Source organism: Hyla sarda, unplaced genomic scaffold (genome assembly GCF_029499605.1).
Source record: "Hyla sarda isolate aHylSar1 unplaced genomic scaffold, aHylSar1.hap1 scaffold_962, whole genome shotgun sequence".
In the NCBI taxonomy this organism is placed as follows: Eukaryota; Metazoa; Chordata; class Amphibia; order Anura; family Hylidae; genus Hyla; species Hyla sarda.
Window position 1 is genome coordinate 105,475 of NW_026610992.1, and position 12,058 is coordinate 117,532.

The following is a 12,058-nucleotide window of genomic DNA, read 5'->3' on the forward strand; positions in this document are numbered from 1 at the left end:
AGTGCTGATGCTCCTCATAAAGCTGTCGCTGCTGTGAAGGTTCTAGGTGACATCACAAATCCCTATGGTTACATACACAACAAAGCTGGGTTGTTGTTGTTTACACTCTGCAAGGCCTGTGGAAGTGAGTGACATCATAGCACTGTAGTTCTGAGGGTTCAAGATGGATGCAACAATCTCCTGTTGCTTCTATGAAGGCCGTAATAGACAACATCACCAAACAGCTCCATAGTCACATACACAGCAAAGGAGAGATGTTGTTTACACCTAGTGATGTCAGTGGTATTGAGTGACATCACAGCACAGTGCTAAGGCTCCTGGGCCTGGACACAGCAGCGGCTGCAATATCTCAACGGAGAATACGTTTATATCTATGTGTGTGTGTGCGCATATATATATATATATATATATATATATATATATATATATATATTTCTCCGCCGAAATCACTTTTAAACCCATTTCCACCTTTTTTTCCCTTCTCTTCCTCTTACTTTTTTTTCACGTTTTTTTACGTTTTTCTCCTTTTCGCCTCTTTTCTGGGCGTATTATTCTTCTTTTTCTTCTTTTTTTTTCGTCTAATGCATACCCCATCAGTGCAGCAATGCTTATTCAATACCGCCAGCAGATGGAGACACTGGGGGATAATTTTCTAAGGATTTATACTGATTTTTCCTGTCTGAATTTGTCGCACAGAAAGTTGCAGGCCAAATATGTGTGACATTTCTGCGACTTTAGCTTCTAGAGCATTTTTACAACATTATACATAGGTGCTGAATACATAAAAAGCGACTGTTCAGCGACAGACAAGTCGCATCGGCTGAAAGTAGGCCAGAATGTCAGTCCATGTTGGAGCAGGTTTAGATACAGTCTAAAGCATAGATCTCAAAGTCTGTGCACAGAATTTAGCAAGGGCCTCGCACCTTCTGATGCATCAGGTAGGTGCACAATAGCATAGCCTAACCCCTCTGTACTTTGGTCTATATTGATGCGGGACATAGACAGCCAGCTGATGACCAATCCATTAGTGCAATGGATGGCTGGAAGCATTTGTCTTTGCCTTTGCAATACCACAGAAGCAATGCATGGTCAATGTACAGCAATGACACACCTGTGTGAACAGCCAGGAGACCCCCCCCCCCATGTTATGTTACATAGTTACATAGTTAGTACGGTCGAAAAAAGACATATGTCCATCAAGTTCAACCAGGGAATTAAGGGGTAGGGGTGTGGCGCGATATTGGGGAAGGGATGAGATTTTATATTTCTTCATAAGCATTAATCTTATTTTGTCAATTAGGAACATTCAGCACCCACCCGCTATCAAGGCAGCTGCCTATCATGTCATGCCCTACCTGCACAGGTGTGCTGGCTACTCAAATGATCCAATTAAGGAGGCCATTTAGTCAGCAGCAGCAGAAGTCCTGTGCCTGGACGCTCCAACAGGGGCCAGACACAAGCAGAAGCAGAAGCAGCAGAAGCAGCAGCAGCACCACCTTTTGTTTTTTGGCTGCAGCAGCAGCAAGGCCCACAGGGCTGGCTAGCTGGCTAGCCAGCAAGCAGGTAGCAATGAAAGTAGGAATCTTTCTTTTTAACCCTGTAAGGGGGTGGTGCACTGTACCCGAAGATACTGCCATATCGGGTCAATGCATAGGGCGACGGAAGCAAGCTTCGAAATCGGCCCCCGTTCTCAAAAATCCATTTAATATATGGTCCCCAGATAGGGGACATATCAGATATTAAACTGATAAGAACAGATACTACACTTGATCTTAGCCAAAAGGCCGAGAAGCGATAACCGTGAAAGGGGCGGGCCCAACAAGGTCCCCTTCATGGGCACTATCACTGCTTGCTGTCAGGGAGGCTGCCAGACAATTTTCCATGCACACTCTGGGCTGGGGGGCAGTCAACCACCAGTACACACAGCAGAACCTAAACCCATACCATTATTGCTAAGCAGCAAGACAGGGGCCCATTGCACTCCCACGGGGCCTTTTTAAATGCAATCCATAACCCGGATTTGCCAGGAACCCTTCTTACTCCTCCTACTTGCATGTGACACTGGGCTTAGGATCTGCATAGGAAACACACACACAAGCACACACCTACCTTTGTTGCCTGCAGATGCCTCCTTGGCTGTCCCCAAACGGTATCAAACCAACACCCACGGGAAGCTGTAAGCATAGAGGACATGCCTGCACCCCATTGGACTTACCTGTGTGGGTTAAATCCGGGTTATTTGACAACCTATGGCGGTGATGGTTCTGCTCAGGCAGAGCAGTGCTGATGCTCCTCATAAAGCTGTCGCTGCTGTGAAGGTTCTAGGTGACATCACAAATCCCTATGGTTACATACACAACAAAGCTGGGTTGTTGTTGTTTACACTCTGCAAGGCCTGTAGAAGTGAGTGACATCATAGCACTGTAGTTCTGAGGGTTCAAGATGGATGCAACAATCTCCTGTTGCTTCTATGAAGGCCGTAATAGACGACATCACCAAACAGCTCCATAGTCACATACACAGCAAAGGAGAGATGTTGTTTACACCTAGTGATGTCAGTGGTATTGAGTGACATCACAGCACAGTGCTAAGGCTCCTGGGCCTGGACACAGCAGCGGCTGCAATATCTCAACGGAGAATACGTTTATATCTATGTGTGTGTGTGCGCATATATATATATATATATATATATATATATATATATATATATATTTCTCCGCCGAAATCACTTTTAAACCCATTTCCACCTTTTTTTCCCTTCTCTTCCTCTTACTTTTTTTTCACGTTTTTTTACGTTTTTCTCCTTTTCGCCTCTTTTCTGGGCGTATTATTCTTCTTTTTCTTCTTTTTTTTCGTCTAATGCATACCCCATCAGTGCAGCAATGCTTATTCAATACCGCCAGCAGATGGAGACACTGGGGGATAATTTTCTAAGGATTTATACTGATTTTTCCTGTCTGAATTTGTCGCACAGAAAGTTGCAGGCCAAATATGTGTGACATTTCTGCGACTTTAGCTTCTAGAGCATTTTTACAACATTATACATAGGTGCTGAATACATAAAAAGCGACTGTTCAGCGACAGACAAGTCGCATCGGCTGAAAGTAGGCCAGAATGTCAGTCCATGTTGGAGCAGGTTTAGATACAGTCTAAAGCATAGATCTCAAAGTCTGTGCACAGAATTTAGCAAGGGCCTCGCACCTTCTGATGCATCAGGTAGGTGCACAATAGCATAGCCTAACCCTCTGTACTTTGGTCTATATTGATGCGGGACATAGACAGCCAGCTGATGACCAATCCATTAGTGCAATGGATGGCTGGAAGCATTTGTCTTTGCCTTTGCAATACCACAGAAGCAATGCATGGTCAATGTACAGCAATGACACACCTGTGTGAACAGCCAGGAGACCCCCCCCCCCCCCCCCATGTTATGTTACATAGTTACATAGTTAGTACGGTCGAAAAAAGACATATGTCCATCAAGTTCAACCAGGGAATTAAGGGGTAGGGGTGTGGCGCGATATTGGGGAAGGGATGAGATTTTATATTTCTTCATAAGCATTAATCTTATTTTGTCAATTAGGAACATTCAGCACCCACCCGCTATCAAGGCAGCTGCCTATCATGTCATGCCCTACCTGCACAGGTGTGCTGGCTACTCAAATGATCCAATTAAGGAGGCCATTTAGTCAGCAGCAGCAGAAGTCCTGTGCCTGGACGCTCCAACAGGGGCCAGACACAAGCAGAAGCAGCAGAAGCAGCAGCAGCACCACCTTTTGTTTTTTGGCTGCAGCAGCAGCAAGGCCCACAGGGCTGGCTAGCTGGCTAGCCAGCAAGCAGGTAGCAATGAAAGTAGGAATCTTTCTTTTTAACCCTGTAAGGGGGTGGTGCACTGTACCCGAAGATACTGCCATATCGGGTCAATGCATAGGGCGACGGAAGCAAGCTTCGAAATCGGCCCCCGTTCTCAAAAATCCATTTAATATATGGTCCCCAGATAGGGGACGTATCAGATATTAAACTGATAAGAACAGACACTACACTTGATCTTAGCCAAAAAGCCGAGAAGCGATAACCGTGAAAGGGGCGGGCCCAACAAGGTCCCCTTCATGGGCACTATCACTGCTTGCTGTCAGGGAGGCTGCCAGACAATTTTCCATGCACACTCTGGGCTGGGGGGCAGTCAACCACCAGTACACACAGCAGAACCTAAACCCATACCATTATTGCTAAGCAGCAAGACAGGGGCCCATTGCACTCCCACGGGGCCTTTTTAAATGCAATCCATAACCCGGATTTGCCAGGAACCCTTCTTACTCCTCCTACTTGCATGTGACACTGGGCTTAGGATCTGCATAGGAAACACACACACAAGCACACACCTACCTTTGTTGCCTGCAGATGCCTCCTTGGCTGTCCCCAAACGGTATCAAACCAACACCCACGGGAAGCTGTAAGCATAGAGGACATGCCTGCACCCCATTGGACTTACCTGTGTGGGTTAAATCCGGGTTATTTGACAACCTATGGCGGTGATGGTTCTGCTCAGGCAGAGCAGTGCTGATGCTCCTCATAAAGCTGTCGCTGCTGTGAAGGTTCTAGGTGACATCACAAATCCCTATGGTTACATACACAACAAAGCTGGGTTGTTGTTGTTTACACTCTGCAAGGCCTGTGGAAGTGAGTGACATCATAGCACTGTAGTTCTGAGGGTTCAAGATGGATGCAACAATCTCCTGTTGCTTCTATGAAGGCCGTAATAGACGACATCACCAAACAGCTCCATAGTCACATACACAGCAAAGGAGAGATGTTGTTTACACCTAGTGATGTCAGTGGTATTGAGTGACATCACAGCACAGTGCTAAGGCTCCTGGGCCTGGACACAGCAGCGGCTGCAATATCTCAACGGAGAATACGTTTATATCTATGTGTGTGTGTGCGCATATATATATATATATATATATATATATATATATATATATATATTTCTCCGCCGAAATCACTTTTAAACCCATTTCCACCTTTTTTTCCCTTCTCTTCCTCTTACTTTTTTTTCACGTTTTTTTACGTTTTTCTCCTTTTCGCCTCTTTTCTGGGCGTATTATTCTTCTTTTTCTTCTTTTTTTTCGTCTAATGCATACCCCATCAGTGCAGCAATGCTTATTCAATACCGCCAGCAGATGGAGACACTGGGGGATAATTTTCTAAGGATTTATACTGATTTTTCCTGTCTGAATTTGTCGCACAGAAAGTTGCAGGCCAAATATGTGTGACATTTCTGCGACTTTAGCTTCTAGAGCATTTTTACAACATTATACATAGGTGCTGAATACATAAAAAGCGACTGTTCAGCGACAGACAAGTCGCATCGGCTGAAAGTAGGCCAGAATGTCAGTCCATGTTGGAGCAGGTTTAGATACAGTCTAAAGCATAGATCTCAAAGTCTGTGCACAGAATTTAGCAAGGGCCTCGCACCTTCTGATGCATCAGGTAGGTGCACAATAGCATAGCCTAACCCTCTGTACTTTGGTCTATATTGATGCGGGACATAGACAGCCAGCTGATGACCAATCCATTAGTGCAATGGATGGCTGGAAGCATTTGTCTTTGCCTTTGCAATACCACAGAAGCAATGCATGGTCAATGTACAGCAATGACACACCTGTGTGAACAGCCAGGAGACCCCCCCCCCCCATGTTATGTTACATAGTTACATAGTTAGTACGGTCGAAAAAAGACATATGTCCATCAAGTTCAACCAGGGAATTAAGGGGTAGGGGTGTGGCGCGATATTGGGGAAGGGATGAGATTTTATATTTCTTCATAAGCATTAATCTTATTTTGTCAATTAGGAACATTCAGCACCCACCCGCTATCAAGGCAGCTGCCTATCATGTCATGCCCTACCTGCACAGGTGTGCTGGCTACTCAAATGATCCAATTAAGGAGGCCATTTAGTCAGCAGCAGCAGAAGTCCTGTGCCTGGACGCTCCAACAGGGGCCAGACACAAGCAGAAGCAGAAGCAGCAGAAGCAGCAGCAGCACCACCTTTTGTTTTTTGGCTGCAGCAGCAGCAAGGCCCACAGGGCTGGCTAGCTGGCTAGCCAGCAAGCAGGTAGCAATGAAAGTAGGAATCTTTCTTTTTAACCCTGTAAGGGGGTGGTGCACTGTACCCGAAGATACTGCCATATCGGGTCAATGCATAGGGCGACGGAAGCAAGCTTCGAAATCGGCCCCCGTTCTCAAAAATCCATTTAATATATGGTCCCCAGATAGGGGACGTATCAGATATTAAACTGATAAGAACAGATACTACACTTGATCTTAGCCAAAAGGCCGAGAAGCGATAACCGTGAAAGGGGCGGGCCCAACAAGGTCCCCTTCATGGGCACTATCACTGCTTGCTGTCAGGGAGGCTGCCAGACAATTTTCCATGCACACTCTGGGCTGGGGGGCAGTCAACCACCAGTACACACAGCAGAACCTAAACCCATACCATTATTGCTAAGCAGCAAGACAGGGGCCCATTGCACTCCCACGGGGCCTTTTTAAATGCAATCCATAACCCGGATTTGCCAGGAACCCTTCTTACTCCTCCTACTTGCATGTGACACTGGGCTTAGGATCTGCATAGGAAACACACACACAAGCACACACCTACCTTTGTTGCCTGCAGATGCCTCCTTGGCTGTCCCCAAACGGTATCAAACCAACACCCACGGGAAGCTGTAAGCATAGAGGACATGCCTGCACCCCATTGGACTTACCTGTGTGGGTTAAATCCGGGTTATTTGACAACCTATGGCGGTGATGGTTCTGCTCAGGCAGAGCAGTGCTGATGCTCCTCATAAAGCTGTCGCTGCTGTGAAGGTTCTAGGTGACATCACAAATCCCTATGGTTACATACACAACAAAGCTGGGTTGTTGTTGTTTACACTCTGCAAGGCCTGTGGAAGTGAGTGACATCATAGCACTGTAGTTCTGAGGGTTCAAGATGGATGCAACAATCTCCTGTTGCTTCTATGAAGGCCGTAATAGACGACATCACCAAACAGCTCCATAGTCACATACACAGCAAAGGAGAGATGTTGTTTACACCTAGTGATGTCAGTGGTATTGAGTGACATCACAGCACAGTGCTAAGGCTCCTGGGCCTGGACACAGCAGCGGCTGCAATATCTCAACGGAGAATACGTTTATATCTATGTGTGTGTGTGCGCATATATATATATATATATATATATATATATATATATATATATATATATTTCTCCGCCGAAATCACTTTTAAACCCATTTCCACCTTTTTTTCCCTTCTCTTCCCCTTACTTTTTTTTCACGTTTTTTTACGTTTTTCTCCTTTTCGCCTCTTTTCTGGGCGTATTATTCTTCTTTTTCTTCTTTTTTTTCGTCTAATGCATACCCCATCAGTGCAGCAATGCTTATTCAATACCGCCAGCAGATGGAGACACTGGGGGATAATTTTCTAAGGATTTATACTGATTTTTCCTGTCTGAATTTGTCGCACAGAAAGTTGCAGGCCAAATATGTGTGACATTTCTGCGACTTTAGCTTCTAGAGCATTTTTACAACATTATACATAGGTGCTGAATACATAAAAAGCGACTGTTCAGCGACAGACAAGTCGCATCGGCTGAAAGTAGGCCAGAATGTCAGTCCATGTTGGAGCAGGTTTAGATACAGTCTAAAGCATAGATCTCAAAGTCTGTGCACAGAATTTAGCAAGGGCCTCGCACCTTCTGATGCATCAGGTAGGTGCACAATAGCATAGCCTAACCCTCTGTACTTTGGTCTATATTGATGCGGGACATAGACAGCCAGCTGATGACCAATCCATTAGTGCAATGGATGGCTGGAAGCATTTGTCTTTGCCTTTGCAATACCACAGAAGCAATGCATGGTCAATGTACAGCAATGACACACCTGTGTGAACAGCCAGGAGACCCCCCCCCCCATGTTATGTTACATAGTTACATAGTTAGTACGGTCGAAAAAAGACATATGTCCATCAAGTTCAACCAGGGAATTAAGGGGTAGGGGTGTGGCGCGATATTGGGGAAGGGATGAGATTTTATATTTCTTCATAAGCATTAATCTTATTTTGTCAATTAGGAACATTCAGCACCCACCCGCTATCAAGGCAGCTGCCTATCATGTCATGCCCTACCTGCACAGGTGTGCTGGCTACTCAAATGATCCAATTAAGGAGGCCATTTAGTCAGCAGCAGCATAAGTCCTGTGCCTGGACGCTCCAACAGGGGCCAGACACAAGCAGAAGCAGAAGCAGCAGAAGCAGCAGCAGCACCACCTTTTGTTTTTTGGCTGCAGCAGCAGCAAGGCCCACAGGGCTGGCTAGCTGGCTAGCCAGCAAGCAGGTAGCAATGAAAGTAGGAATCTTTCTTTTTAACCCTGTAAGGGGGTGGTGCACTGTACCCGAAGATACTGCCATATCGGGTCAATGCATAGGGCGACGGAAGCAAGCTTCGAAATCGGCCCCCGTTCTCAAAAATCCATTTAATATATGGTCCCCAGATAGGGGACGTATCAGATATTAAACTGATAAGAACAGATACTACACTTGATCTTAGCCAAAAGGCCGAGAAGCGATAACCGTGAAAGGGGCGGGCCCAACAAGGTCCCCTTCATGGGCACTATCACTGCTTGCTGTCAGGGAGGCTGCCAGACAATTTTCCATGCACACTCTGGGCTGGGGGGCAGTCAACCACCAGTACACACAGCAGAACCTAAACCCATACCATTATTGCTAAGCAGCAAGACAGGGGCCCATTGCACTCCCACGGGGCCTTTTTAAATGCAATCCATAACCCGGATTTGCCAGGAACCCTTCTTACTCCTCCTACTTGCATGTGACACTGGGCTTAGGATCTGCATAGGAAACACACACACAAGCACACACCTACCTTTGTTGCCTGCAGATGCCTCCTTGGCTGTCCCCAAACGGTATCAAACCAACACCCACGGGAAGCTGTAAGCATAGAGGACATGCCTGCACCCCATTGGACTTACCTGTGTGGGTTAAATCCGGGTTATTTGACAACCTATGGCGGTGATGGTTCTGCTCAGGCAGAGCAGTGCTGATGCTCCTCATAAAGCTGTCGCTGCTGTGAAGGTTCTAGGTGACATCACAAATCCCTTTGGTTACATACACAACAAAGCTGGGTTGTTGTTGTTTACACTCTGCAAGGCCTGTGGAAGTGAGTGACATCATAGCACTGTAGTTCTGAGGGTTCAAGATGGATGCAACAATCTCCTGTTGCTTCTATGAAGGCCGTAATAGACGACATCACCAAACAGCTCCATAGTCACATACACAGCAAAGGAGAGATGTTGTTTACACCTAGTGATGTCAGTGGTATTGAGTGACATCACAGCACAGTGCTAAGGCTCCTGGGCCTGGACACAGCAGCGGCTGCAATATCTCAACGGAGAATACGTTTATATCTATGTGTGTGTGTGCGCATATATATATATATATATATATATATATATATATATATATATATATTTCTCCGCCGAAATCACTTTTAAACCCATTTCCACCTTTTTTTCCCTTCTCTTCCTCTTACTTTTTTTTCACGTTTTTTTACGTTTTTCTCCTTTTCGCCTCTTTTCTGGGCGTATTATTCTTCTTTTTCTTCTTTTTTTTCGTCTAATGCATACCCCATCAGTGCAGCAATGCTTATTCAATACCGCCAGCAGATGGAGACACTGGGGGATAATTTTCTAAGGATTTATACTGATTTTTCCTGTCTGAATTTGTCGCACAGAAAGTTGCAGGCCAAATATGTGTGACATTTCTGCGACTTTAGCTTCTAGAGCATTTTTACAACATTATACATAGGTGCTGAATACATAAAAAGCGACTGTTCAGCGACAGACAAGTCGCATCGGCTGAAAGTAGGCCAGAATGTCAGTCCATGTTGGAGCAGGTTTAGATACAGTCTAAAGCATAGATCTCAAAGTCTGTGCACAGAATTTAGCAAGGGCCTCGCACCTTCTGATGCATCAGGTAGGTGCACAATAGCATAGCCTAACCCTCTGTACTTTGGTCTATATTGATGCGGGACATAGACAGCCAGCTGATGACCAATCCATTAGTGCAATGGATGGCTGGAAGCATTTGTCTTTGCCTTTGCAATACCACAGAAGCAATGCATGGTCAATGTACAGCAATGACACACCTGTGTGAACAGCCAGGAGACCCCCCCCCCCCATGTTATGTTACATAGTTACATAGTTAGTACGGTCGAAAAAAGACATATGTCCATCAAGTTCAACCAGGGAATTAAGGGGTAGGGGTGTGGCGCGATATTGGGGAAGGGATGAGATTTTATATTTCTTCATAAGCATTAATCTTATTTTGTCAATTAGGAACATTCAGCACCCACCCGCTATCAAGGCAGCTGCCTATCATGTCATGCCCTACCTGCACAGGTGTGCTGGCTACTCAAATGATCCAATTAAGGAGGCCATTTAGTCAGCAGCAGCAGAAGTCCTGTGCCTGGACGCTCCAACAGGGGCCAGACACAAGCAGAAGCAGAAGCAGCAGAAGCAGCAGCAGCACCACCTTTTGTTTTTTGGCTGCAGCAGCAGCAAGGCCCACAGGGCTGGCTAGCTGGCTAGCCAGCAAGCAGGTAGCAATGAAAGTAGGAATCTTTCTTTTTAACCCTGTAAGGGGGTGGTGCACTGTACCCGAAGATACTGCCATATCGGGTCAATGCATAGGGCGACGGAAGCAAGCTTCGAAATCGGCCCCCGTTCTCAAAAATCCATTTAATATATGGTCCCCAGATAGGGGACGTATCAGATATTAAACTGATAAGAACAGATACTACACTTGATCTTAGCCAAAAGGCCGAGAAGCGATAACCGTGAAAGGGGCGGGCCCAACAAGGTCCCCTTCATGGGCACTATCACTGCTTGCTGTCAGGGAGGCTGCCAGACAATTTTCCATGCACACTCTTGGGCTGGGGGGCAGTCAACCACCAGTACACACAGCAGAACCTAAACCCATACCATTATTGCTAAGCAGCAAGACAGGGGCCCATTGCACTCCCACGGGGCCTTTTTAAATGCAATCCATAACCCGGATTTGCCAGGAACCCTTCTTACTCCTCCTACTTGCATGTGACACTGGGCTTAGGATCTGCATAGGAAACACACACACAAGCACACACCTACCTTTGTTGCCTGCAGATGCCTCCTTGGCTGTCCCCAAACGGTATCAAACCAACACCCACGGGAAGCTGTAAGCATAGAGGACATGCCTGCACCCCATTGGACTTACCTGTGTGGGTTAAATCCGGGTTATTTGACAACCTATGGCGGTGATGGTTCTGCTCAGGCAGAGCAGTGCTGATGCTCCTCATAAAGCTGTCGCTGCTGTGAAGGTTCTAGGTGACATCACAAATCCCTATGGTTACATACACAACAAAGCTGGGTTGTTGTTGTTTACACTCTGCAAGGCCTGTGGAAGTGAGTGACATCATAGCACTGTAGTTCTGAGGGTTCAAGATGGATGCAACAATCTCCTGTTGCTTCTATGAAGGCCGTAATAGACGACATCACCAAACAGCTCCATAGTCACATACACAGCAAAGGAGAGATGTTGTTTACACCTAGTGATGTCAGTGGTATTGAGTGACATCACAGCACAGTGCTAAGGCTCCTGGGCCTGGACACAGCAGCGGCTGCAATATCTCAACGGAGAATACGTTTATATCTATGTGTGTGTGTGCGCATATATATATATATATATATATATATATATATTTCTCCGCCGAAATCACTTTTAAACCCATTTCCACCTTTTTTTCCCTTCTCTTCCTCTTACTTTTTTTTCACGTTTTTTTACGTTTTTCTCCTTTTCGCCTCTTTTCTGGGCGTATTATTCTTCTTTTTCTTCTTTTTTTTCGTCTAATGCATACCCCATCAGTGCAGCAATGCTTATTCAATACCGCCAGCAGATGGAGACACTGGGGGATAATTTTCTAAGGATTTATACTGATTTTTC

General features: G+C 45.8%; 5 non-coding genes across 5 annotated transcripts; all 5 read right to left on the reverse strand.

The window, feature by feature from the left end:
* Positions 1–1,605: 1,605 nt before the first annotated feature.
* On the reverse strand, positions 1,606–1,796 carry LOC130351074 (U2 spliceosomal RNA). The gene has a single exon (XR_008887837.1). It is a non-coding gene; the product is annotated as a U2 spliceosomal RNA (small nuclear RNA).
* A 2,086-nt stretch (positions 1,797–3,882) lies between these two features.
* On the reverse strand, positions 3,883–4,073 carry LOC130351055 (U2 spliceosomal RNA). The gene has a single exon (XR_008887824.1). It is a non-coding gene; the product is annotated as a U2 spliceosomal RNA (small nuclear RNA).
* Positions 4,074–6,160: 2,087 nt separating this feature from the next.
* Positions 6,161–6,351, reverse strand: LOC130351103 (U2 spliceosomal RNA). Its single transcript, XR_008887864.1, has one exon. It is a non-coding gene; the product is annotated as a U2 spliceosomal RNA (small nuclear RNA).
* A 2,090-nt stretch (positions 6,352–8,441) lies between these two features.
* On the reverse strand, positions 8,442–8,632 carry LOC130351104 (U2 spliceosomal RNA). The gene has a single exon (XR_008887865.1). It is a non-coding gene; the product is annotated as a U2 spliceosomal RNA (small nuclear RNA).
* A 2,089-nt stretch (positions 8,633–10,721) lies between these two features.
* LOC130351105 (U2 spliceosomal RNA) lies at positions 10,722–10,912 on the reverse strand. The gene has a single exon (XR_008887866.1). It is a non-coding gene; the product is annotated as a U2 spliceosomal RNA (small nuclear RNA).
* Between the last annotated feature and the right edge of the window lie 1,146 nt (positions 10,913–12,058).